We start from the raw sequence: 23,334 nt of genomic DNA, 5'->3' as shown, positions 1-23,334 counted from the left end.
TGGTGGTGGTGGTTGTGAGGTCACTTGTGAAGCAGTGCGTGCTAGGCCAGTGCTGGTTGCCTGGCTGCTCTTGGCAGCTGTGAGGTGAGTGCTGCGTGAGGCCCTGGCAGGCATGTGTCAGTGTGGGAAGGTGCTGTTTGTCCTTGGGAGGTGCCTTTTGGTGTGGCCATTGGTGCTGTGGCTGGTGCCTTGTGTCCCAGGGTGTGCGAGGCCAGAGCTGGAGGCAGCATTGTGAGGTCACTTGTGCCTCTGTGCCTTGTCGGGCAGTGCTCGGGTGTTGGCTGCTGGTGGTGGTGGTGTTTGTGAGGTCACTTGTGAAGCAGTGCGTGCTAGGCCAGTGCTGGTTGCCTGGCTGCTCTTGGCAGCTGTGAGGTGAGTGCTGCGTGAAGCCGTCGCAAGCATGTGTCAGTGTGGGAAGGTGCTGTTTGTGCTTGGGAGGTGCCTTTTGGTGTGGCCATTGGTGCTGTGGCTGGTGCCTTGTGTCCCAGGGTGTGAGAGGCCAGAGCTGGAGGCAGCATTGTGAGGTCACTTGTGCCTGTGTGCCTTGGCGGGCAGTGCTAGGGTGTTGGCTGCTGGTGGTGGTGGTCGTTGTGAGGTCACTTGTGAAGCAGTGCGTGCTAGGTCAGTGCTGGTTGCCTGGCTGCTCTTGGCAGCTGTGAGGTGTGTGCTGCGTGAGGCCCTGGCAGGCATGTGTCAGTGTGGGAAGGTGCTGTTTGTGCTTGGGAGGTGCCTTTTGGTGTGGCCATTGGTGCTGTGGCTGGTGCCTTGTGGCCCAGGGTGTGCGAGGCCAGAGCTGGAGGCAGCATTGTGAGGTCACTTGTGCCTGTGTGCCTTGGCGGGCAGTGCTAGGGTGTTGGCTGCTGCTGGTGGTGGTGGTTGTGAGGTCACTTGTGAAGCAGTGCGTGCTAGGTCAGTGCTGGTTGCCTGGCTGCTCTTGGCAGCTGTGAGGTGAGTGCTGCGTGAGGCCCTGGCAGGCATGTGTCAGTGTGGGAAGGTGCTGTTTGTCCTTGGGAGGTGCCTTTTGGTGTGGCCATTGGTGGTGTGGCTGGTGCCTTGTGGCCCAGGGTGTGCGAGGCCAGAGCTGGAGGCAGCATTGTGAGGTCACTTGTGCCTCTGTGCCTTGGCGGGCAGTGCTAGGGTGTTGGCTGCTGCTGGTGGTGGTGGTTGTGAGGTCACTTGTGAAGCAGTGCGTGCTAGGCCAGTGCTGGTTGCCTGGCTGCTCTTGGCAGCTGTGAGGTGAGTGCTGCGTGAGGCCGTCGCAGGCATGTGTCAGTGTGGGAAGGTGCTGTTTGTCCTTGGGAGGTGCCTTTTGGTGTGGCCATTGGTGCTGTGGCTGGTGCCTTGTGGCCCAGGGTGTGCGAGGCCAGAGCTGGAGGCAGCATTGTGAGGTCACTTGTGCCTGTGTGCCTTGGCGGGCAGTGCTAGGGTGTTGGCTGCTGCTGGTGGTGGTGGTTGTGAGGTGACTTGTGAAGCAGTGCGTGCTAGGTCAGTGCTGGTTGCCTGGCTGCTCTTGGCAGCTGTGAGGTGAGTGCTGCGTGAGGCCCTGGCAGGCATGTGTCAGTGTGGGAAGGTGCTGTTTGTCCTTGGGAGGTGCCTTTTGGTGTGGCCATTGGTGCTGTGGCTGGTGCTTTGAGGCCCAGGGTGTGCGAGGCCGGAGCTGGAGGCAGCATTGTGAGGTCACTTGTGCCTATGTGCCTTGGCGGGCAGTGCTAGGGTGTTGGCTGCTGCTGGTGGTGGTGGTTGTGAGGTCACTTGTGAAGCAGTGCGTGCTAGGTCAGTGCTGGTTGCCTGGCTGCTCTTGGCAGCTGTGAGGTGTGTGCTGCGTGAGGCCCTGGCAGGCATGTGTCAGTGTGGGAAGGTGCTGTTTGTCCTTGGGAGGTGCCTTTTGGTGTGGCCATTGGTGCTGTGGCTGGTGCCTTGTGGCCCAGGGTGTGAGAGGCCAGAGCTGGAGGCAGCATTGTGAGGTCACTTGTGCCTGTGTGCCTTGGCGGGCAGTGCTCGGGTGTTGGCTGCTGCTGGTGGTGGTGGTTGTGAGGTGACTTGTGAAGCAGTGCGTGCTAGGCCAGTGCTGGTTGCCTGGCTGCTCTTGGCAGCTGTGAGGTGAGTGCTGCGTGAGGCCGTCGCAGGCATGTGTCAGTGTGGGAAGGTGCTGTTTGTGCTTGGGAGGTGCCTTTTGGTGTGGCCATTGGTGCTGTGGCTGGTGCCTTGTGGCCCAGGGTGTGAGAGGCCAGAGCTGGAGGCAGCATTGTGAGGTCACTTGTGCCTGTGTGCCTTGGCGGGCAGTGCTAGGGTGTTGGCTGCTGCTGGTGGTGGTGGTTGTGAGGTGACTTGTGAAGCAGTGCATGCTAGGTCAGTGCTGGTTGCCTGGCTGCTCTTGGCAGCTGTGAGGTGAGTGCTGCGTGAGGCCCTGGCAGGCATGTGTCAGTGTGGGAAGGTGCTGTTTGTCCTTGGGAGGTGCCTTTTGGTGTGGCCATTGGTGGTGTGGCTGGTGCCTTGTGGCCCAGGGTGTGCGAGGCCAGAGCTGGAGGCAGCATTGTGAGGTCACTTGTGCCTGTGTGCCTTGGCGGGCAGTGCTAGGGTGTTGGCTGCTGCTGGTGGGGGTGGTTGTGAGGTCACTTGTGAAGCAGTGCGTGCTAGGCCAGTGCTGGTTGCCTGGCTGCTCTTGGCAGCTGTGAGGTGAGTGCTGCGTGAGGCCGTCGCAGGCATGTGTCAGTGTGGGAAGGTGCTGTTTGTCCTTGGGAGGTGCCTTTTGGTGTGGCCATTGGTGCTGTGGCTGGTGCCTTGTGGCCCAGGGTGTGAGAGGCCAGAGCTGGAGGCAGCAATGTGAGGTCACTTGTGCCTGTGTGCCTTGGCGGGCAGTGCTCGGGTGTTGGCTGCTGCTGGTGGTGGTGGTTGTGAGGTCACTTGTGAAGCAGTGCGTGCTAGGCCAGTGCTGGTTGCCTGGCTGCTCTTGGCAGCTGTGAGGTGAGTGCTGCGTGAGGCCCTGGCAGGCATGTGTCAGTGTGGGAAGGTGCTGTTTGTCCTTGGGAGGTGCCTTTTGGTGTGGCCATTGGTGCTGTGGCTGGTGCCTTGTGGCCCAGGGTGTGAGAGGCCAGAGCTGGAGGCAGCATTGTGAGGTCACTTGTGCCTGTGTGCCTTGGCGGGCAGTGCTAGGGTGTTGGCTGCTGCTGGTGGTGGTGGTTGTGAGGTCACTTGTGAAGCAGTGCGTGCTAGGCCAGTGCTGGTTGCCTGGCTGCTCTTGGCAGCTGTGAGGTGAGTGCTGCGTGAGGCCCTGGCAGGCATGTGTCAGTGTGGGAAGGTGCTGTTTGTCCTTGGGAGGTGCCTTTTGGTGTGGCCATTGGTGGTGTGGCTGGTGCCTTGTGGCCCAGGGTGTGCGAGGCCAGAGCTGGAGGCAGCATTGTGAGGTCACTTGTGCCTGTGTGCCTTGGCGGGCAGTGCTAGGGTGTTGGCTGCTGCTGGTGGTGGTGGTTGTGAGGTCACTTGTGAAGCAGTGCGTGCTAGGCCAGTGCTGGTTGCCTGGCTGCTCTTGGCAGCTGTGAGGTGAGTGCTGCGTGAGGCCGTCGCAGGCATGTGTCAGTGTGGGAAGGTGCTGTTTGTCCTTGGGAGGTGCCTTTTGGTGTGGCCATTGGTGCTGTGGCTGGTGCTTTGAGGCCCAGGGTGTGCGAGGCCGGAGCTGGAGGCAGCATTGTGAGGTCACTTGTGCCTATGTGCCTTGGCGGGCAGTGCTAGGGTGTTGGCTGCTGCTGGTGGTGGTGGTTGTGAGGTCACTTGTGAAGCAGTGCGTGCTAGGTCAGTGCTGGTTGCCTGGCTGCTCTTGGCAGCTGTGAGGTGTGTGCTGCGTGAGGCCCTGGCAGGCATGTGTCAGTGTGGGAAGGTGCTGTTTGTCCTTGGGAGGTGCCTTTTGGTGTGGCCATTGGTGCTGTGGCTGGTGCCTTGTGGCCCAGGGTGTGAGAGGCCAGAGCTGGAGGCAGCATTGTGAGGTCACTTGTGCCTGTGTGCCTTGGCGGGCAGTGCTCGGGTGTTGGCTGCTGCTGGTGGTGGTGGTTGTGAGGTGACTTGTGAAGCAGTGCGTGCTAGGCCAGTGCTGGTTGCCTGGCTGCTCTTGGCAGCTGTGAGGTGAGTGCTGCGTGAGGCCGTCGCAGGCATGTGTCAGTGTGGGAAGGTGCTGTTTGTGCTTGGGAGGTGCCTTTTGGTGTGGCCATTGGTGCTGTGGCTGGTGCCTTGTGGCCCAGGGTGTGAGAGGCCAGAGCTGGAGGCAGCATTGTGAGGTCACTTGTGCCTGTGTGCCTTGGCGGGCAGTGCTAGGGTGTTGGCTGCTGCTGGTGGTGGTGGTTGTGAGGTGACTTGTGAAGCAGTGCATGCTAGGTCAGTGCTGGTTGCCTGGCTGCTCTTGGCAGCTGTGAGGTGAGTGCTGCGTGAGGCCCTGGCAGGCATGTGTCAGTGTGGGAAGGTGCTGTTTGTCCTTGGGAGGTGCCTTTTGGTGTGGCCATTGGTGGTGTGGCTGGTGCCTTGTGGCCCAGGGTGTGCGAGGCCAGAGCTGGAGGCAGCATTGTGAGGTCACTTGTGCCTGTGTGCCTTGGCGGGCAGTGCTAGGGTGTTGGCTGCTGCTGGTGGGGGTGGTTGTGAGGTCACTTGTGAAGCAGTGCGTGCTAGGCCAGTGCTGGTTGCCTGGCTGCTCTTGGCAGCTGTGAGGTGAGTGCTGCGTGAGGCCGTCGCAGGCATGTGTCAGTGTGGGAAGGTGCTGTTTGTCCTTGGGAGGTGCCTTTTGGTGTGGCCATTGGTGCTGTGGCTGGTGCCTTGTGGCCCAGGGTGTGAGAGGCCAGAGCTGGAGGCAGCAATGTGAGGTCACTTGTGCCTGTGTGCCTTGGCGGGCAGTGCTCGGGTGTTGGCTGCTGCTGGTGGTGGTGGTTGTGAGGTCACTTGTGAAGCAGTGCGTGCTAGGCCAGTGCTGGTTGCCTGGCTGCTCTTGGCAGCTGTGAGGTGAGTGCTGCGTGAGGCCCTGGCAGGCATGTGTCAGTGTGGGAAGGTGCTGTTTGTCCTTGGGAGGTGCCTTTTGGTGTGGCCATTGGTGCTGTGGCTGGTGCCTTGTGGCCCAGGGTGTGAGAGGCCAGAGCTGGAGGCAGCATTGTGAGGTCACTTGTGCCTGTGTGCCTTGGCGGGCAGTGCTAGGGTGTTGGCTGCTGCTGGTGGTGGTGGTTGTGAGGTCACTTGTGAAGCAGTGCGTGCTAGGCCAGTGCTGGTTGCCTGGCTGCTCTTAGCAGCTGTGAGGTGAGTGCTGCGTGAGGCCCTGGCAGGCATGTGTCAGTGTGGGAAGGTGCTGCTTGTCCTTGGGAGGTGCCTTTTGGTGTGGCCATTGGTGCTGTGGCTGGTGCTTTGAGGCCCAGGGTGTGCGAGGCCAGAGCTGGAGGCAGCATTGTGAGGTCACTTGTGCCTCTGTGCCTTGTCGGGCAGTGCTCGGGTGTTGGCTGCTGGTGGTGGTGGTGTTTGTGAGGTCACTTGTGAAGCAGTGCGTGCTAGGCCAGTGCTGGTTGCCTGGCTGCTCTTGGCAGCTGTGAGGTGAGTGCTGCGTGAGGCCGTCGCAAGCATGTGTCAGTGTGGGAAGGTGCTGTTTGTGCTTGGGAGGTGCCTTTTGGTGTGGCCATTGGTGCTGTGGCTGGTGCTTTGAGGCCCAGGGTGTGCGAGGCCAGAGCTGGAGGCAGCATTGTGAGGTCACTTGTGCCTATGTGCCTTGGCGGGCAGTGCTAGGGTGTTGGCTGCTGGTGGTGGTGGTGGTTGTGAGGTCACTTGTGAAGCAGTGCGTGCTAGGTCAGTGCTGGTTGCCTGGCTGCTCTTGGCAGCTGTGAGGTGTGTGCTGCGTGAGGCCCTGGCAGGCATGTGTCAGTGTGGGAAGGTGCTGTTTGTCCTTGGGAGGTGCCTTTTGGTGTGGCCATTGGTGCTGTGGCTGGTGCCTTGTGGTCCAGGGTGTGAGAGGCCAGAGCTGGAGGCAGCATTGTGAGGTCACTTGTGCCTGTGTGCCTTGGCGGGCAGTGCTCGGGTGTTGGCTGCTGCTGGTGGTGGTGGTTGTGAGGTCACTTGTGAAGCAGTGCGTGCTAGGCCAGTGCTGGTTGCCTGGCTGCTCTTGGCAGCTGTGAGGTGAGTGCTGCGTGAGGCCGTCGCAGGCATGTGTCAGTGTGGGAAGGTGCTGTTTGTCCTTGGGAGGTGCCTTTTGGTGTGGCCATTGGTGCTGTGGCTGGTGCCTTGTGGCCCAGGGTGTGCGAGGCCGGAGCTGGAGGCAGCATTGTGAGGTCACTTGTGCCTGTGTGCCTTGGCGGGCAGTGCTAGGGTGTTGGCTGCTGCTGGTGGTGGTGGTTGTGAGGTCACTTGTGAAGCAGTGCGTGCTAGGCCAGTGCTGGTTGCCTGGCTGCTCTTGGCAGCTGTGAGGTGAGTGCTGCGTGAGGCCGTCGCAGGCATGTGTCAGTGTGGGAAGGTGCTGTTTGTCCTTGGGAGGTGCCTTTTGGTGTGGCCATTGGTGCTGTGGCTGGTGCCTTGTGGCCCAGGGTGTGAGAGGCCAGAGCTGGAGGCAGCAATGTGAGGTCACTTGTGCCTGTGTGCCTTGGCGGGCAGTGCTAGGGTGTTGGCTGCTGCTGGTGGTGGTGGTTGTGAGGTCACTTGTGAAGCAGTGCGTGCTAGGCCAGTGCTGGTTGCCTGGCTGCTCTTGGCAGCTGTGAGGTGAGTGCTGCGTGAGGCCCTGGCAGGCATGTGTCAGTGTGGGAAGGTGCTGTTTGTGCTTGGGAGGTGCCTTTTGGTGTGGCCATTGGTGCTGTGGCTGCGGCCTTGTGGCCCAGGGTGTGTGAGGCCAGAGCTGGAGGCAGCATTGTGAGGTCACTTGTGCCTGTGTGCCTTGGCGGGCAGTGCTAGGGTGTTGGCTGCTGCTGGTGGTGGTGGTTGTGAGGTGACTTGTGAAGCAGTGCGTGCTAGGCCAGTGCTGGTTGCCTGGCTGCTCTTGGCAGCTGTGAGGTGAGTGCTGCGTGAGGCCGTCGCAGGCATGTGTCAGTGTGGGAAGGTGCTGTTTGTGCTTGGGAGGTGCCTTTTGGTGTGGCCATTGGTGCTGTGGCTGGTGCCTTGTGGCCCAGGGTGTGCGAGGCCAGAGCTGGAGGCAGCATTGTGAGGTCACTTGTGCCTCTGTGCCTTGGCGGGCAGTGCTAGGGTGTTGGCTGCTGCTGGTGGTGGTGGTTGTGAGGTCACTTGTGAAGCAGTGCGTGCTAGGCCAGTGCTGGTTGCCTGGCTGCTCTTGGCAGCTGTGAGGTGAGTGCTGCGTGAGGCCCTGGCAGGCATGTGTCAGTGTGGGAAGGTGCTGTTTGTGCTTGGGAGGTGCCTTTTGGTGTGGCCATTGGTGCTGTGGCTGGTGCCTTGTGTCCCAGGGTGTGCGAGGCCAGAGCTGGAGGCAGCATTGTGAGGTCACTTGTGCCTGTGTGCCTTGGCGGGCAGTGCTAGGGTGTTGGCTGCTGCTGGTGGTGGTGGTTGTGAGGTGACTTGTGAAGCAGTGCGTGCTAGGCCAGTGCTGGTTGCCTGGCTGCTCTTGGCAGCTGTGAGGTGAGTGCTGCGTGAGGCCCTGGCAGGCATGTGTCAGTGTGGGAAGGTGCTGTTTGTCCTTGGGAGGTGCCTTTTGGTGTGGCCATTGGTGGTGTGGCTGGTGCCTTGTGGCCCAGGGTGTGCGAGGCCAGAGCTGGAGGCAGCATTGTGAGGTCACTTGTGCCTCTGTGCCTTGTCGGGCAGTGCTCGGGTGTTGGCTGCTGCTGGTGGTGGTGGTTGTGAGGTCACTTGTGAAGCAGTGCATGCTAGGCCAGTGCTGGTTGCCTGGCTGCTCTTGGCAGCTGTGAGGTGAGTGCTGCGTGAGGCCGTCGCAGGCATGTGTCAGTGTGGGAAGGTGCTGTTTGTCCTTGGGAGGTGCCTTTTGGTGTGGCCATTGGTGCTGTGGCTGGTGCCTTGTGGCCCAGGGTGTGAGAGGCCAGAGCTGGAGGCAGCATTGTGAGGTCACTTGTGCCTGTGTGCCTTGGCGGGCAGTGCTAGGGTGTTGGCTGCTGCTGGTGGTGGTGGTTGTGAGGTCACTTGTGAAGCAGTGCGTGCTAGGTCAGTGCTGGTTGCCTGGCTGCTCTTGGCAGCTGTGAGGTGAGTGCTGCGTGAGGCCCTGGCAGGCATGTGTCAGTGTGGGAAGGTGCTGTTTGTCCTTGGGAGGTGCCTTTTGGTGTGGCCATTGGTGCTGTGGCTGGTGCTTTGAGGCCCAGGGTGTGCGAGGCCAGAGCTGGAGGCAGCATTGTGAGGTCACTTGTGCCTCTGTGCCTTGTCGGGCAGTGCTCGGGTGTTGGCTGCTGGTGGTGGTGGTGTTTGTGAGGTCACTTGTGAAGCAGTGCGTGCTAGGCCAGTGCTGGTTGCCTGGCTGCTCTTGGCAGCTGTGAGGTGAGTGCTGCGTGAGGCCGTCGCAAGCATGTGTCAGTGTGGGAAGGTGCTGTTTGTGCTTGGGAGGTGCCTTTTGGTGTGGCCATTGGTGCTGTGGCTGGTGCTTTGAGGCCCAGGGTGTGCGAGGCCAGAGCTGGAGGCAGCATTGTGAGGTCACTTGTGCCTGTGTGCCTTGGCGGGCAGTGCTCGGGTGTTGGCTGCTGCTGGTGGTGGTGGTTGTGAGGTCACTTGTGAAGCAGTGCGTGCTAGGTCAGTGCTGGTTGCCTGGCTGCTCTTGGCAGCTGTGAGGTGTGTGCTGCGTGAGGCCCTGGCAGGCATGTGTCAGTGTGGGAAGGTGCTGTTTGTCCTTGGGAGGTGCCTTTTGGTGTGGCCATTGGTGCTGTGGCTGGTGCCTTGTGGCCCAGGGTGTGCGAGGCCGGAGCTGGAGGCAGCATTGTGAGGTCACTTGTGCCTGTGTGCCTTGGCGGGCAGTGCTAGGGTGTTGGCTGCTGCTGGTGGTGGTGGTTGTGAGGTCACTTGTGAAGCAGTGCGTGCTAGGCCAGTGCTGGTTGCCTGGCTGCTCTTGGCAGCTGTGAGGTGAGTGCTGCGTGAGGCCCTGGCAGGCATGTGTCAGTGTGGGAAGGTGCTGTTTGTGCTTGGGAGGTGCCTTTTGGTGTGGCCATTGGTGCTGTGGCTGGTGCCTTGTGGCCCAGGGTGTGCGAGGCCAGAGCTGGAGGCAGCATTGTGAGGTCACTTGTGCCTCTGTGCCTTGGCGGGCAGTGCTAGGGTGTTGGCTGCTGCTGGTGGTGGTGGTTGTGAGGTGACTTGTGAAGCAGTGCGTGCTAGGCCAGTGCTGGTTGCCTGGCTGCTCTTGGCAGCTGTGAGGTGAGTGCTGCGTGAGGCCCTGGCAGGCATGTGTCAGTGTGGGAAGGTGCTGTTTGTGCTTGGGAGGTGCCTTTTGGTGTGGCCATTGGTGCTGTGGCTGGTGCCTTGTGTCCCAGGGTGTGCGAGGCCAGAGCTGGAGGCAGCATTGTGAGGTCACTTGTGCCTGTGTGCCTTGGCGGGCAGTGCTAGGGTGTTGGCTGCTGCTGGTGGTGGTGGTTGTGAGGTGACTTGTGAAGCAGTGCGTGCTAGGCCAGTGCTGGTTGCCTGGCTGCTCTTGGCAGCTGTGAGGTGAGTGCTGCGTGAGGCCCTGGCAGGCATGTGTCAGTGTGGGAAGGTGCTGTTTGTCCTTGGGAGGTGCCTTTTGGTGTGGCCATTGGTGGTGTGGCTGGTGCCTTGTGGCCCAGGGTGTGCGAGGCCAGAGCTGGAGGCAGCATTGTGAGGTCACTTGTGCCTCTGTGCCTTGTCGGGCAGTGCTCGGGTGTTGGCTGCTGCTGGTGGTGGTGGTTGTGAGGTCACTTGTGAAGCAGTGCATGCTAGGCCAGTGCTGGTTGCCTGGCTGCTCTTGGCAGCTGTGAGGTGAGTGCTGCGTGAGGCCGTCGCAGGCATGTGTCAGTGTGGGAAGGTGCTGTTTGTGCTTGGGAGGTGCCTTTTGGTGTGGCCATTGGTGCTGTGGCTGGTGCCTTGTGGCCCAGGGTGTGAGAGGCCAGAGCTGGAGGCAGCATTGTGAGGTCACTTGTGCCTGTGTGCCTTGGCGGGCAGTGCTAGGGTGTTGGCTGCTGCTGGTGGTGGTGGTTGTGAGGTCACTTGTGAAGCAGTGCGTGCTAGGTCAGTGCTGGTTGCCTGGCTGCTCTTGGCAGCTGTGAGGTGAGTGCTGCGTGAGGCCCTGGCAGGCATGTGTCAGTGTGGGAAGGTGCTGTTTGTGCTTGGGAGGTGCCTTTTGGTGTGGCCATTGGTGCTGTGGCTGGTGCTTTGAGGCCCAGGGTGTGCGAGGCCAGAGCTGGAGGCAGCATTGTGAGGTCACTTGTGCCTGTGTGCCTTGGCGGGCAGTGCTCGGGTGTTGGCTGCTGGTGGTGGTGGTGGTTGTGAGGTCACTTGTGAAGCAGTGCGTGCTAGGTCAGTGCTGGTTGCCTGGCTGCTCTTGGCAGCTGTGAGGTGTGTGCTGCGTGAGGCCCTGGCAGGCATGTGTCAGTGTGGGAAGGTGCTGTTTGTCCTTGGGAGGTGCCTTTTGGTGTGGCCATTGGTGCTGTGGCTGGTGCCTTGTGGCCCAGGGTGTGCGAGGCCGGAGCTGGAGGCAGCATTGTGAGGTCACTTGTGCCTGTGTGCCTTGGCGGGCAGTGCTAGGGTGTTGGCTGCTGCTGGTGGTGGTGGTTGTGAGGTCACTTGTGAAGCAGTGCGTGCTAGGCCAGTGCTGGTTGCCTGGCTGCTCTTGGCAGCTGTGAGGTGAGTGCTGCGTGAGGCCGTCGCAGGCATGTGTCAGTGTGGGAAGGTGCTGTTTGTCCTTGGGAGGTGCCTTTTGGTGTGGCCATTGGTGCTGTGGCTGGTGCCTTGTGGCCCAGGGTGTGAGAGGCCAGAGCTGGAGGCAGCAATGTGAGGTCACTTGTGCCTGTGTGCCTTGGCGGGCAGTGCTAGGGTGTTGGCTGCTGCTGGTGGTGGTGGTTGTGAGGTCACTTGTGAAGCAGTGCGTGCTAGGCCAGTGCTGGTTGCCTGGCTGCTCTTGGCAGCTGTGAGGTGAGTGCTGCGTGAGGCCCTGGCAGGCATGTGTCAGTGTGGGAAGGTGCTGTTTGTCCTTGGGAGGTGCCTTTTGGTGTGGCCATTGGTGCTGTGGCTGGTGCCTTGTGGCCCAGGGTGTGAGAGGCCAGAGCTGGAGGCAGCATTGTGAGGTCACTTGTGCCTGTGTGCCTTGGCGGGCAGTGCTAGGGTGTTGGCTGCTGCTGGTGGTGGTGGTTGTGAGGTGACTTGTGAAGCAGTGCGTGCTAGGCCAGTGCTGGTTGCCTGGCTGCTCTTGGCAGCTGTGAGGTGAGTGCTGCGTGAGGCCCTGGCAGGCATGTGTCAGTGTGGGAAGGTGCTGTTTGTCCTTGGGAGGTGCCTTTTGGTGTGGCCATTGGTGCTGTGGCTGGTGCCTTGTGGCCCAGGGTGTGCGAGGCCAGAGCTGGAGGCAGCATTGTGAGGTCACTTGTGCCTGTGTGCCTTGGCGGGCAGTGCTCGGGTGTTGGCTGCTGCTGGTGGTGGTGGTTGTGAGGTGACTTGTGAAGCAGTGCGTGCTAGGCCAGTGCTGGTTGCCTGGCTGCTCTTGGCAGCTGTGAGGTGAGTGCTGCGTGAGGCCCTGGCAGGCATGTGTCAGTGTGGGAAGGTGCTGTTTGTGCTTGGGAGGTGCGTTTTGGTGTGGCCATTGGTGCTGTGGCTGGTGCCTTGTGTCCCAGGGTGTGCGAGGCCAGAGCTGGAGGCAGCATTGTGAGGTCACTTGTGCCTGTGTGCCTTGGCGGGCAGTGCTCGGGTGTTGGCTGCTGCTGGTGGTGGTGGTTGTGAGGTGACTTGTGAAGCAGTGCGTGCTAGGCCAGTGCTGGTTGCCTGGCTGCTCTTGGCAGCTGTGAGGTGAGTGCTGCGTGAGGCCCTGGCAGGCATGTGTCAGTGTGGGAAGGTGCTGTTTGTGCTTGGGAGGTGCCTTTTGGTGTGGCCATTGGTGCTGTGGCTGGTGCCTTGTGGCCCAGGGTGTGCGAGGCCAGAGCTGGAGGCAGCATTGTGAGGTCACTTGTGCCTGTGTGCCTTGGCGGGCAGTGCTAGGGTGTTGGCTGCTGCTGCTGGTGGTGGTTGTGAGGTGACTTGTGAAGCAGTGCGTGCTAGGCCAGTGCTGGTTGCCTGGCTGCTCTTGGCAGCTGTGAGGTGAGTGCTGCGTGAGGCCCTGGCAGGCATGTGTCAGTGTGGGAAGGTGCTGTTTGTGCTTGGGAGGTGCCTTTTGGTGTGGCCATTGGTTCTGTGGCTGCGGCCTTGTGGCCCAGGGTGTGTGAGGCCAGAGCTGGAGGCAGCATTGTGAGGTCACTTGTGCCTGTGTGCCTTGGCGGGCAGTGCTAGGGTGTTGGCTGATGCTGGTGGTGGTGGTTGTGAGGTGACTTGTGAAGCAGTGCGTGCTAGGCCAGTGCTGGTTGCCTGGCTGCTCTTGGCAGCTGTGAGGTGAGTGCTGCGTGAGGCCCTGGCAGGCATGTGTCAGTGTGGGAAGGTGCTGTTTGTCCTTGGGAGGTGCCTTTTGGTGTGGCCATTGGTGCTGTGGCTGGTGCCTTGTGTCCCAGGGTGTGCGAGGCCAGAGCTGGAGGCAGCATTGTGAGGTCACTTGTGCCTGTGTGCCTTGGCGGGCAGTGCTAGGGTGTTGGCTGCTGCTGGTGGTGGTGGTTGTGAGGTGACTTGTGAAGCAGTGCGTGCTAGGCCAGTGCTGGTTGCCTGGCTGCTCTTGGCAGCTGTGAGGTGAGTGCTGCGTGAGGCCCTGGCAGGCATGTGTCAGTGTGGGAAGGTGCTGTTTGTGCTTGGGAGGTGCCTTTTGGTGTGGCCATTGGTGCTGTGGCTGGTGCCTTGTGTCCCAGGGTGTGCGAGGCCAGAGCTGGAGGCAGCATTGTGAGGTCACTTGTGCCTGTGTGCCTTGGCGGGCAGTGCTAGGGTGTTGGCTGCTGCTGGTGGTGGTGGTTGTGAGGTCACTTGTGAAGCAGTGCGTGCTAGGTCAGTGCTGGTTGCCTGGCTGCTCTTGGCAGCTGTGAGGTGAGTGCTGCGTGAGGCCCTGGCAGGCATGTGTCAGTGTGGGAAGGTGCTGTTTGTCCTTGGGAGGTGCCTTTTGGTGTGGCCATTGGTGCTGTGGCTGGTGCCTTGTGGCCCAGGGTGTGCGAGGCCAGAGCTGGAGGCAGCATTGTGAGGTCACTTGTGCCTGTGTGCCTTGGCGGGCAGTGCTCGGGTGTTGGCTGCTGCTGGTGGTGGTGGTTGTGAGGTGACTTGTGAAGCAGTGCGTGCTAGGCCAGTGCTGGTTGCCTGGCTGCTCTTGGCAGCTGTGAGGTGAGTGCTGCGTGAGGCCGTCGCAGGCATGTGTCAGTGTGGGAAGGTGCTGTTTGTGCTTGGGAGGTGCCTTTTGGTGTGGCCATTGGTGCTGTGGCTGGTGCCTTGTGGCCCAGGGTGTGCGAGGCCAGAGCTGGAGGCAGCATTGTGAGGTCACTTGTGCCTCTGTGCCTTGGCGGGCAGTGCTAGGGTGTTGGCTGCTGCTGCTGGTGGTGGTTGTGAGGTCACTTGTGAAGCAGTGCGTGCTAGGCCAGTGCTGGTTGCCTGGCTGCTCTTGGCAGCTGTGAGGTGAGTGCTGCGTGAGGCCGTCGCAGGCATGTGTCAGTGTGGGAAGGTGCTGTTTGTGCTTGGGAGGTGCCTTTTGGTGTGGCCATTGGTGCTGTGGCTGGTGCCTTGTGGCCCAGGGTGTGCGAGGCCAGAGCTGGAGGCAGCATTGTGAGGTCACTTGTGCCTCTGTGCCTTGGCGGGCAGTGCTAGGGTGTTGGCTGCTGCTGGTGGTGGTGGTTGTGAGGTCACTTGTGAAGCAGTGCGTGCTAGGCCAGTGCTGGTTGCCTGGCTGCTCTTGGCAGCTGTGAGGTGAGTGCTGCGTGAGGCCCTGGCAGGCATGTGTCAGTGTGGGAAGGTGCTGTTTGTGCTTGGGAGGTGCCTTTTGGTGTGGCCATTGGTGCTGTGGCTGGTGCCTTGTGTCCCAGGGTGTGCGAGGCCAGAGCTGGAGGCAGCATTGTGAGGTCACTTGTGCCTGTGTGCCTTGGCGGGCAGTGCTAGGGTGTTGGCTGCTGCTGGTGGTGGTGGTTGTGAGGTCACTTGTGAAGCAGTGCGTGCTAGGCCAGTGCTGGTTGCCTGGCTGCTCTTGGCAGCTGTGAGGTGAGTGCTGCGTGAGGCCCTGGCAGGCATGTGTCAGTGTGGGAAGGTGCTGTTTGTCCTTGGGAGGTGCCTTTTGGTGTGGCCATTGGTGGTGTGGCTGGTGCCTTGTGGCCCAGGGTGTGCGAGGCCAGAGCTGGAGGCAGCATTGTGAGGTCACTTGTGCCTCTGTGCCTTGTCGGGCAGTGCTCGGGTGTTGGCTGCTGGTGGTGGTGGTGGTTGTGAGGTCACTTGTGAAGCAGTGCATGCTAGGCCAGTGCTGGTTGCCTGGCTGCTCTTGGCAGCTGTGAGGTGAGTGCTGCGTGAGGCCGTCGCAGGCATGTGTCAGTGTGGGAAGGTGCTGTTTGTCCTTGGGAGGTGCCTTTTGGTGTGGCCATTGGTGCTGTGGCTGGTGCCTTGTGGCCCAGGGTGTGAGAGGCCAGAGCTGGAGGCAGCATTGTGAGGTCACTTGTGCCTGTGTGCCTTGGCGGGCAGTGCTCGGGTGTTGGCTGCTGCTGGTGGTGGTGGTTGTGAGGTGACTTGTGAAGCAGTGCGTGCTAGGTCAGTGCTGGTTGCCTGGCTGCTCTTGGCAGCTGTGAGGTGAGTGCTGCGTGAGGCCCTGGCAGGCATGTGTCAGTGTGGGAAGGTGCTGTTTGTCCTTGGGAGGTGCCTTTTGGTGTGGCCATTGGTGCTGTGGCTGGTGCCTTGTGGTCCAGGGTGTGAGAGGCCAGAGCTGGAGGCAGCATTGTGAGGTCACTTGTGCCTGTGTGCCTTGGCGGGCAGTGCTAGGGTGTTGGCTGCTGCTGGTGGTGGTGGTTGTGAGGTGACTTGTGAAGCAGTGCGTGCTAGGCCAGTGCTGGTTGCCTGGCTGCTCTTGGCAGCTGTGAGGTGAGTGCTGCGTGAGGCCGTTGCAGGCATGTGTCAGTGTGGGAAGGTGCTGTTTGTCCTTGGGAGGTGCCTTTTGGTGTGGCCATTGGTGCTGTGGCTGGTGCCTTGTGTCCCAGGGTGTGCGAGGCCAGAGCTGGAGGCAGCATTGTGAGGTCACTTGTGCCTGTGTGCCTTGGCGGGCAGTGCTAGGGTGTTGGCTGCTGCTGGTGGTGGTGGTTGTGAGGTGACTTGTGAAGCAGTGCGTGCTAGGCCAGTGCTGGTTGCCTGGCTGCTCTTGGCAGCTGTGAGGTGAGTGCTGCGTGAGGCCGTCGCAGGCATGTGTCAGTGTGGGAAGGTGCTGTTTGTCCTTGGGAGGTGCCTTTTGGTGTGGCCATTGGTGCTGTGGCTGGTGCCTTGTGGCCCAGGGTGTGCGAGGCCAGAGCTGCAGGCAGCATTGTGAGGTCACTTGTGCCTCTGTGCCTTGTCGGGCAGTGCTCGGGTGTTGGCTGCTGGTGGTGGTGGTGGTTGTGAGGTGACTTGTGAAGCAGTGCGTGCTAGGTCAGTGCTGGTTGCCTGGCTGCTCTTGGCAGCTGTGAGGTGTGTGCTGCGTGAGGCCCTGGCAGGCATGTGTCAGTGTGGGAAGGTGCTGTTTGTCCTTGGGAGGTGCCTTTTGGTGTGGCCATTGGTGCTGTGGCTGGTGCCTTGTGGCCCAGGGTGTGCGAGGCCAGAGCTGGAGGCAGCATTGTGAGGTCACTTGTGCCTGTGTGCCTTGGCGGGCAGTGCTCGGGTGTTGGCTGCTGCTGGTGGTGGTGGTTGTGAGGTGACTTGTGAAGCAGTGCGTGCTAGGCCAGTGCTGGTTGCCTGGCTGCTCTTGGCAGCTGTGAGGTGAGTGCTGCGTGAGGCCGTCGCAGGCATGTGTCAGTGTGGGAAGGTGCTGTTTGTGCTTGGGAGGTGCCTTTTGGTGTGGCCATTGGTGCTGTGGCTGGTGCCTTGTGGCCCAGGGTGTGCGAGGCCAGAGCTGGAGGCAGCATTGTGAGGTCACTTGTGCCTCTGTGCCTTGGCGGGCAGTGCTAGGGTGTTGGCTGCTGCTGGTGGTGGTGGTTGTGAGGTCACTTGTGAAGCAGTGCGTGCTAGGCCAGTGCTGGTTGCCTGGCTGCTCTTGGCAGCTGTGAGGTGAGTGCTGCGTGAGGCCGTCGCAGGCATGTGTCAGTGTGGGAAGGTGCTGTTTGTGCTTGGGAGGTGCCTTTTGGTGTGGCCATTGGTGCTGTGGCTGGTGCCTTGTGGCCCAGGGTGTGCGAGGCCAGAGCTGGAGGCAGCATTGTGAGGTCACTTGTGCCTCTGTGCCTTGGCGGGCAGTGCTAGGGTGTTGGCTGCTGCTGGTGGTGGTGGTTGTGAGGTCACTTGTGAAGCAGTGCGTGCTAGGCCAGTGCTGGTTGCCTGGCTGCTCTTGGCAGCTGTGAGGTGAGTGCTGCGTGAGGCCCTGGCAGGCATGTGTCAGTGTGGGAAGGTGCTGTTTGTGCTTGGGAGGTGCCTTTTGGTGTGGCCATTGGTGCTGTGGCTGGTGCCTTGTGTCCCAGGGTGTGCGAGGCCAGAGCTGGAGGCAGCATTGTGAGGTCACTTGTGCCTGTGTGCCTTGGCGGGCAGTGCTAGGGTGTTGGCTGCTGCTGGTGGTGGTGGTTGTGAGGTCACTTGTGAAGCAGTGCGTGCTAGGCCAGTGCTGGTTGCCTGGCTGCTCTTGGCAGCTGTGAGGTGAGTGCTGCGTGAGGCCCTGGCAGGCATGTGTCAGTGTGGGAAGGTGCTGTTTGTCCTTGGGAGGTGCCTTTTGGTGTGGCCATTGGTGGTGTGGCTGGTGCCTTGTGGCCCAGGGTGTGCGAGGCCAGAGCTGGAGGCAGCATTGTGAGGTCACTTGTGCCTCTGTGCCTTGTCGGGCAGTGCTCGGGTGTTGGCTGCTGGTGGTGGTGGTGGTTGTGAGGTCACTTGTGAAGCAGTGCATGCTAGGCCAGTGCTGGTTGCCTGGCTGCTCTTGGCAGCTGTGAGGTGAGTGCTGCGTGAGGCCGTCGCAGGCATGTGTCAGTGTGGGAAGGTGCTGTTTGTCCTTGGGAGGTGCCTTTTGGTGTGGCCATTGGTGCTGTGGCTGGTGCCTTGTGGCCCAGGGTGTGAGAGGCCAGAGCTGGAGGCAGCATTGTGAGGTCACTTGTGCCTGTGTGCCTTGGCGGGCAGTGCTCGGGTGTTGGCTGCTGCTGGTGGTGGTGGTTGTGAGGTGACTTGTGAAGCAGTGCGTGCTAGGTCAGTGCTGGTTGCCTGGCTGCTCTTGGCAGCTGTGAGGTGAGTGCTGCGTGAGGCCCTGGCAGGCATGTGTCAGTGTGGGAAGGTGCTGTTTGTCCTTGGGAGGTGCCTTTTGGTGTGGCCATTGGTGCTGTGGCTGGTGCCTTGTGGTCCAGGGTGTGAGAGGCCAGAGCTGGAGGCAGCATTGTGAGGTCACTTGTGCCTGTGTGCCTTGGCGGGCAGTGCTAGGGTGTTGGCTGCTGCTGGTGGTGGTGGTTGTGAGGTGACTTGTGAAGCAGTGCGTGCTAGGCCAGTGCTGGTTGCCTGGCTGCTCTTGGCAGCTGTGAGGTGAGTGCTGCGTGAGGCCGTTGCAGGCATGTGTCAGTGTGGGAAGGTGCTGTTTGTCCTTGGGAGGTGCCTTTTGGTGTGGCCATTGGTGCTGTGGCTGGTGCCTTGTGGCCCAGGGTGTGCGAGGCCAGAGCTGGAGGCAGCATTGTGAGGTCACTTGTGCCTCTGTGCCTTGGCGGGCAGTGCTAGGGTGTTGGCTGCTGCTGGTGGTGGTGGTTGTGAGGTGACTTGTGAAGCAGTGCGTGCTAGGCCAGTGCTGGTTGCCTGGCTGCTCTTGGCAGCTGTGAGGTGAGTGCTGCGTGAGGCCGTCGCAGGCATGTGTCAGTGTGGGAAGGTGCTGTTTGTCCTTGGGAGGTGCCTTTTGGTGTGGCCATTGGTGCTGTGGCTGGTGCCTTGTGGCCCAGGGTGTGCGAGGCCAGAGCTGCAGGCAGCATTGTGAGGTCACTTGTGCCTCTGTGCCTTGTCGGGCAGTGCTCGGGTGTTGGCTGCTGGTGGTGGTGGTGGTTGTGAGGTGACTTGTGAAGCAGTGCGTGCTAGGTCAGTGCTGGTTGCCTGGCTGCTCTTGGCAGCTGTGAGGTGTGTGCTGCGTGAGGCCCTGGCAGGCATGTGTCAGTGTGGGAAGGTGCTGTTTGTCCTTGGGAGGTGCCTTTTGGTGTGGCCATTGGTGCTGTGGCTGGTGCCTTGTGGCCCAGGGTGTGAGAGGCCAGAGCTGGAGGCAGCATTGTGAGGTCACTTGTGCCTGTGTGCATTGGCGGGCAGTGCTCGGGTGTTGGCTGCTGCTGGTGGTGGTGGTTGTGAGGTGACTTGTGAAGCAGTGCGTGCTAGGCCAGTGCTGGTTGCCCGGCTGCTCTTGGCAGCTGTGAGGTGAGTGCTGCGTGAGGCCGTCGCAGGCATGTGTCAGTGTGGGAAGGTGCTGTTTGTGCTTGGGAGGTGCCTTTTGGTGTGGCCAGTGGTGCTGTGGCTGGTGCCTTGTGGCCCAGGGTGTGCGAGGCCAGAGCTGGAGGCAGCATTGTGAGGTCACTTGTGCCTGTGTGCCTTGGCGGGCAGTGCTAGGGTGTTGGCTGCTGCTGGTGGTGGTGGTTGTGAGGTCACTTGTGAAGCAGTGCGTGCTAGGTCAGTGCTGGTTGCCTGGCTGCTCTTGGCAGCTGTGAGGTGAGTGCTGCGTGAGGCCCTGGCAGGCATGTGTCAGTGTGGGAAGGTGCTGTTTGTCCTTGGGAGGTGCCTTTTGGTGTGGCCATTGGTGGTGTGGCTGGTGCCTTGTGGCCCAGGGTGTGCGAGGCCAGAGCTGGAGGCAGCATTGTGAGGTCACTTGTGCCTGTGTGCCTTGGCGGGCAGTGCTAGGGTGTTGGCTGCTGGTGGTGGTGGTGGTTGTGAGGTCACTTGTGAAGCAGTGCGTGCTAGGCCAGTGCTGGTTGCCTGGCTGCTCTTGGCAGCTGTGAGGTGAGTGCTGCGTGAGGCCGTCGCAGGCATGTGTCAGTGTGGGAAGGTGCTGTTTGTCCTTGGGAGGTGCCTTTTGGTGTGGCCATTGGTGCTGTGGCTGGTGCCTTGTGGCCCAGGGTGTGAGAGGCCAGAGCTGGAGGCAGCAATGTGAGGTCACTTGTGCCTGTGTGCCTTGGCGGGCAGTGCTAGGGTGTTGGCTGCTGCTGGTGGTGGTGGTTGTGAGGCGACTTGTGAAGCAGTGCGTGCTAGGCCAGTGCTGGTTGCCTGGCTGCTCTTGGCAGCTGTGAGGTGAGTGCTGCATGAGGCCCTGGCAGGCATGTGTCAGTGTGGGAAGGTGCTGTTTGTCCTTGGGAGGTGCCTTTTGGTGTGGCCATTGGTGGTGTGGCTGGTGCCTTGTGGCCCAGGGTGTGCGAGGCCAGAGCTGGAGGCAGCATTGTGAGGTCACTTGTGCCTGTGTGCCTTGGCGGGCAGTGCTCGGGTGTTGGCTGCTGGTGGTGGTGGTGGTTGTGAGGTCACTTGTGAAGCAGTGCATGCTAGGCCAGTGCTGGTTGCCTGGCTGCTCTTGGCAGCTGTGAGGTGAGTGCTGCGTGAGGCCGTCGCAGGCATGTGTCAGTGTGGGAAGGTGCTGTTTGTCCTTGGGAGGTGCCTTTTGGTGTGGCCATTGGTGCTGTGGCTGGTGCCTTGTGGCCCAGGGTGTGAGAGGCCAGAGCTGGAGGCAGCATTGTGAGGTCACTTGTGCCTGTGTGCCTTGGCGGGCAGTGCTAGGGTGTTGGCTGCTGGTGGTGGTGGTGGTTGTGAGGTGACTTGTGAAGCAGTGCGTGCTAGGCCAGTGCTGGTTGCCTGGCTGCTCTTGGCAGCTGTGAGGTGAGTGCTGCGTGAGGCCGTCGCAGGCATGTGTCAGTGTGGGAAGGTGCTGTTTGTCCTTGGGAGGTGCCTTTTGGTGTGGCCATTGGTGCTGTGGCTGGTGCCTTGTGGCCCAGGGTGTGCGAGGCCAGAGCTGCAGGCAGCATTGTGAGGTCACTTGTGCCTCTGTGCCTTGTCGGGCAGTGCTCGGGTGTTGGCTGCTGGTGGTGGTGGTGGTTGTGAGGTGACTTGTGAAGCAGTGCGTGCTAGGTCAGTGCTGGTTGCCTGGCTGCTCTTGGCAGCTGTGAGGTGTGTGCTGCGTGAGGCCCTGGCAGGCATGTGTCAGTGTGGGAAGGTGCTGTTTGTCCTTGGGAGGTGCCTTTTGGTGTGGCCATTGGTGCTGTGGCTGGTGCCTTGTGGCCCAGGGTGTGAGAGGCCAGAGCTGGAGGCAGCATTGTGAGGTCACTTGTGCCTGTGTGCATTGGCGGGCAGTGCTCGGGTGTTGGCTGCTGCTGGTGGTGGTGGTTGTGAGGTGACTTGTGAAGCAGTGCGTGCTAGGCCAGTGCTGGTTGCCCGGCTGCTCTTGGCAGCTGTGAGGTGAGTGCTGCGTGAGGCCGTCGCAGGCATGTGTCAGTGTGGGAAGGTGCTGTTTGTGCTTGGGAGGTGCCTTTTGGTGTGGCCATTGGTGCTGTGGCTGGTGCCTTGTGGCCCAGGGTGTGCGAGGCCAGAGCTGGAGGCAGCATTGTGAGGTCACTTGTGCCTGTGTGCCTTGGCGGGCAGTGCTAGGGTGTTGGCTGCTGCTGGTGGTGGTGGTTGTGAGGTCACTTGTGAAGCAGTGCGTGCTAGGTCAGTGCTGGTTGCCTGGCTGCTCTTGGCAGCTGTGAGGTGAGTGCTGCGTGAGGCCCTGGCAGGCATGTGTCAGTGTGGGAAGGTGCTGTTTGTCCTTGGGAGGTGCCTTTTGGTGTGGCCATTGGTGGTGTGGCTGGTGCCTTGTGGCCCAGGGTGTGCGAGGCCAGAGCTGGAGGCAGCATTGTGAGGTCACTTGTGCCTGTGTGCCTTGGCGGGCAGTGCTAGGGTGTTGGCTGCTGGTGGTGGTGGTGGTTGTGAGGTCACTTGTGAAGCAGTGCGTGCTAGGCCAGTGCTGGTTGCCTGGCTGCTCTTGGCAGCTGTGAGGTGAGTGCTGCGTGAGGCCGTCGCAGGCATGTGTCAGTGTGGGAAGGTGCTGTTTGTCCTTGGGAGGTGCCTTTTGGTGTGGCCATTGGTGCTGTGGCTGGTGCCTTGTGGCCCAGGGTGTGAGAGGCCAGAGCTGGAGGCAGCAATGTGAGGTCACTTGTGCCTGTGTGCCTTGGCGGGCAGTGCTAGGGTGTTGGCTGCTGCTGGTGGTGGTGGTTGTGAGGCGACTTGTGAAGCAGTGCGTGCTAGGCCAGTGCTGGTTGCCTGGCTGCTCTTGGCAGCTGTGAGGTGAGTGCTGCGTGAGGCCCTGGCAGGCATGTGTCAGTGTGGGAAGGTGCTGTTTGTCCTTGGGAGGTGCCTTTTGGTGTGGCCATTGGTGGTGTGGCTGGTGCCTTGTGGCCCAGGGTGTGCGAGGCCAGAGCTGGAGGCAGCATTGTGAGGTCACTTGTGCCTGTGTGCCTTGGCGGGCAGTGCTCGGGTGTTGGCTGCTGCTGGTGGTGGTGGTTGTGAGGCGACTTGTGAAGCAGTGCGTGCTAGGCCAGTGCTGGTTGCCTGGCTGCTCTTGGCAGCTGTGAGGTGAGTGCTGCGTGAGGCCGTCGCAGGCATGTGTCAGTGTGGGAAGGTGCTGTTTGTCCTTGGGAGGTGCCTTTTGGTGTGGCCATTGGTGCTGTGGCTGGTGCCTTGTGGCCCAGGGTGTGAGAGGCCAGAGCTGGAGGCAGCATTGTGAGGTCACTTGTGCCTGTGTGCCTTGGCGGGCAGTGCTAGGGTGTTGGCTGCTGCTGCTGGTGGTGGTTGTGAGGTCACTTGTGAAGCAGTGCGTGCTAGGTCAGTGCTGGTTGCCTGGCTGCTCTTGGCAGCTGTGAGGTGAGTGCTGCGTGAGGCCCTGGCAGGCATGTGTCAGTGTGGGAAGGTGCTGTTTGTCCTTGGGAGGTGCCTTTTGGTGTGGCCATTGGTGCTGTGGCTGGTGCCTTGTGGTCCAGGGTGTGAGAGGCCAGAGCTGGAGGCAGCATTGTGAGGTCACTTGTGCCTGTGTGCCTTGGCGGGCAGTGCTAGGGTGTTGGCTGCTGCTGGTGGTGGTGGTTGTGAGGTGACTTGTGAAGCAGTGCGTGCTAGGCCAGTGCTGGTTGCCTGGCTGCTCTTGGCAGCTGTGAGGTGAGTGCTGCGTGAGGCCGTTGCAGGCATGTGTCAGTGTGGGAAGGTGCTGTTTGTCCTTGGGAGGTGCCTTTTGGTGTGGCCATTGGTGCTGTGGCTGGTGCCTTGTGGCCCAGGGTGTGCGAGGCCAGAGCTGGAGGCAGCATTGTGAGGTCACTTGTGCCTCTGTGCCTTGGCGGGCAGTGCTCGGGTGTTGGCTGCTGCTGGTGGTGGTGGTTGTGAGGTCACTTGTGAAGCAGTGCGTGCTAGGCCAGTGCTGGTTGCCTGGCTGCTCTTGGCAGCTGTGAGGTGAGTGCTGCGTGAGGCCGTCGCAGGCATGTGTCAGTGTGGGAAGGTGCTGTTTGTGCTTGGGAGGTGCCTTTTGGTGTGGCCATTGGTGCTGTGGCTGGTGCCTTGTGGCCCAGGGTGTGCGAGGCCAGAGCTGGAGGCAGCATTGTGAGGTCACTTGTGCCTGTGTGCCTTGGCGGGCAGTGCTAGGGTGTTGGCTGCTGCTGGTGGTGGTGGTTGTGAGGTCACTTGTGAAGCAGTGCGTGCTAGGCCAGTGCTGGTTGCCTGGCTGCTCTTGGCAGCTGTGAGGTGAGTGCTGCGTGAGGCCCTGGCAGGCATGTGTCAGTGTGGGAAGGTGCTGTTTGTCCTTGGGAGGTGCCTTTTGGTGTGGCCATTGGTGCTGTGGCTGGTGCCTTGTGGCCCAGGGTGTGAGAGGCCAGAGCTGGAGGCAGCATTGTGAGGTCACTTGTGCCTGTGTGCATTGGCGGGCAGTGCTCGGGTGTTGGCTGCTGCTGGTGGTGGTGGTTGTGAGGTGACTTGTGAAGCAGTGCGTGCTAGGCCAGTGCTGGTTGCCCGGCTGCTCTTGGCAGCTGTGAGGTGAGTGCTGCGTGAGGCCGTCGCAGGCATGTGTCAGTGTGGGAAGGTGCTGTTTGTGCTTGGGAGGTGCCTTTTGGTGTGGCCATTGGTGCTGTGGCTGGTGCCTTGTGGCCCAGGGTGTGCGAGGCCAGAGCTGGAGGCAGCATTGTGAGGTCACTTGTGCCTGTGTGCCTTGGCGGGCAGTGCTCGGGTGTTGGCTGCTGCTGGTGG

Source organism: Rhea pennata, unplaced genomic scaffold (assembly GCF_028389875.1).
Source record: "Rhea pennata isolate bPtePen1 unplaced genomic scaffold, bPtePen1.pri scaffold_23_1, whole genome shotgun sequence".
Lineage (NCBI taxonomy): Eukaryota > Metazoa > Chordata > Aves > Rheiformes > Rheidae > Rhea > Rhea pennata.
Note: the sequence above shows the minus strand (reverse complement) of the source record.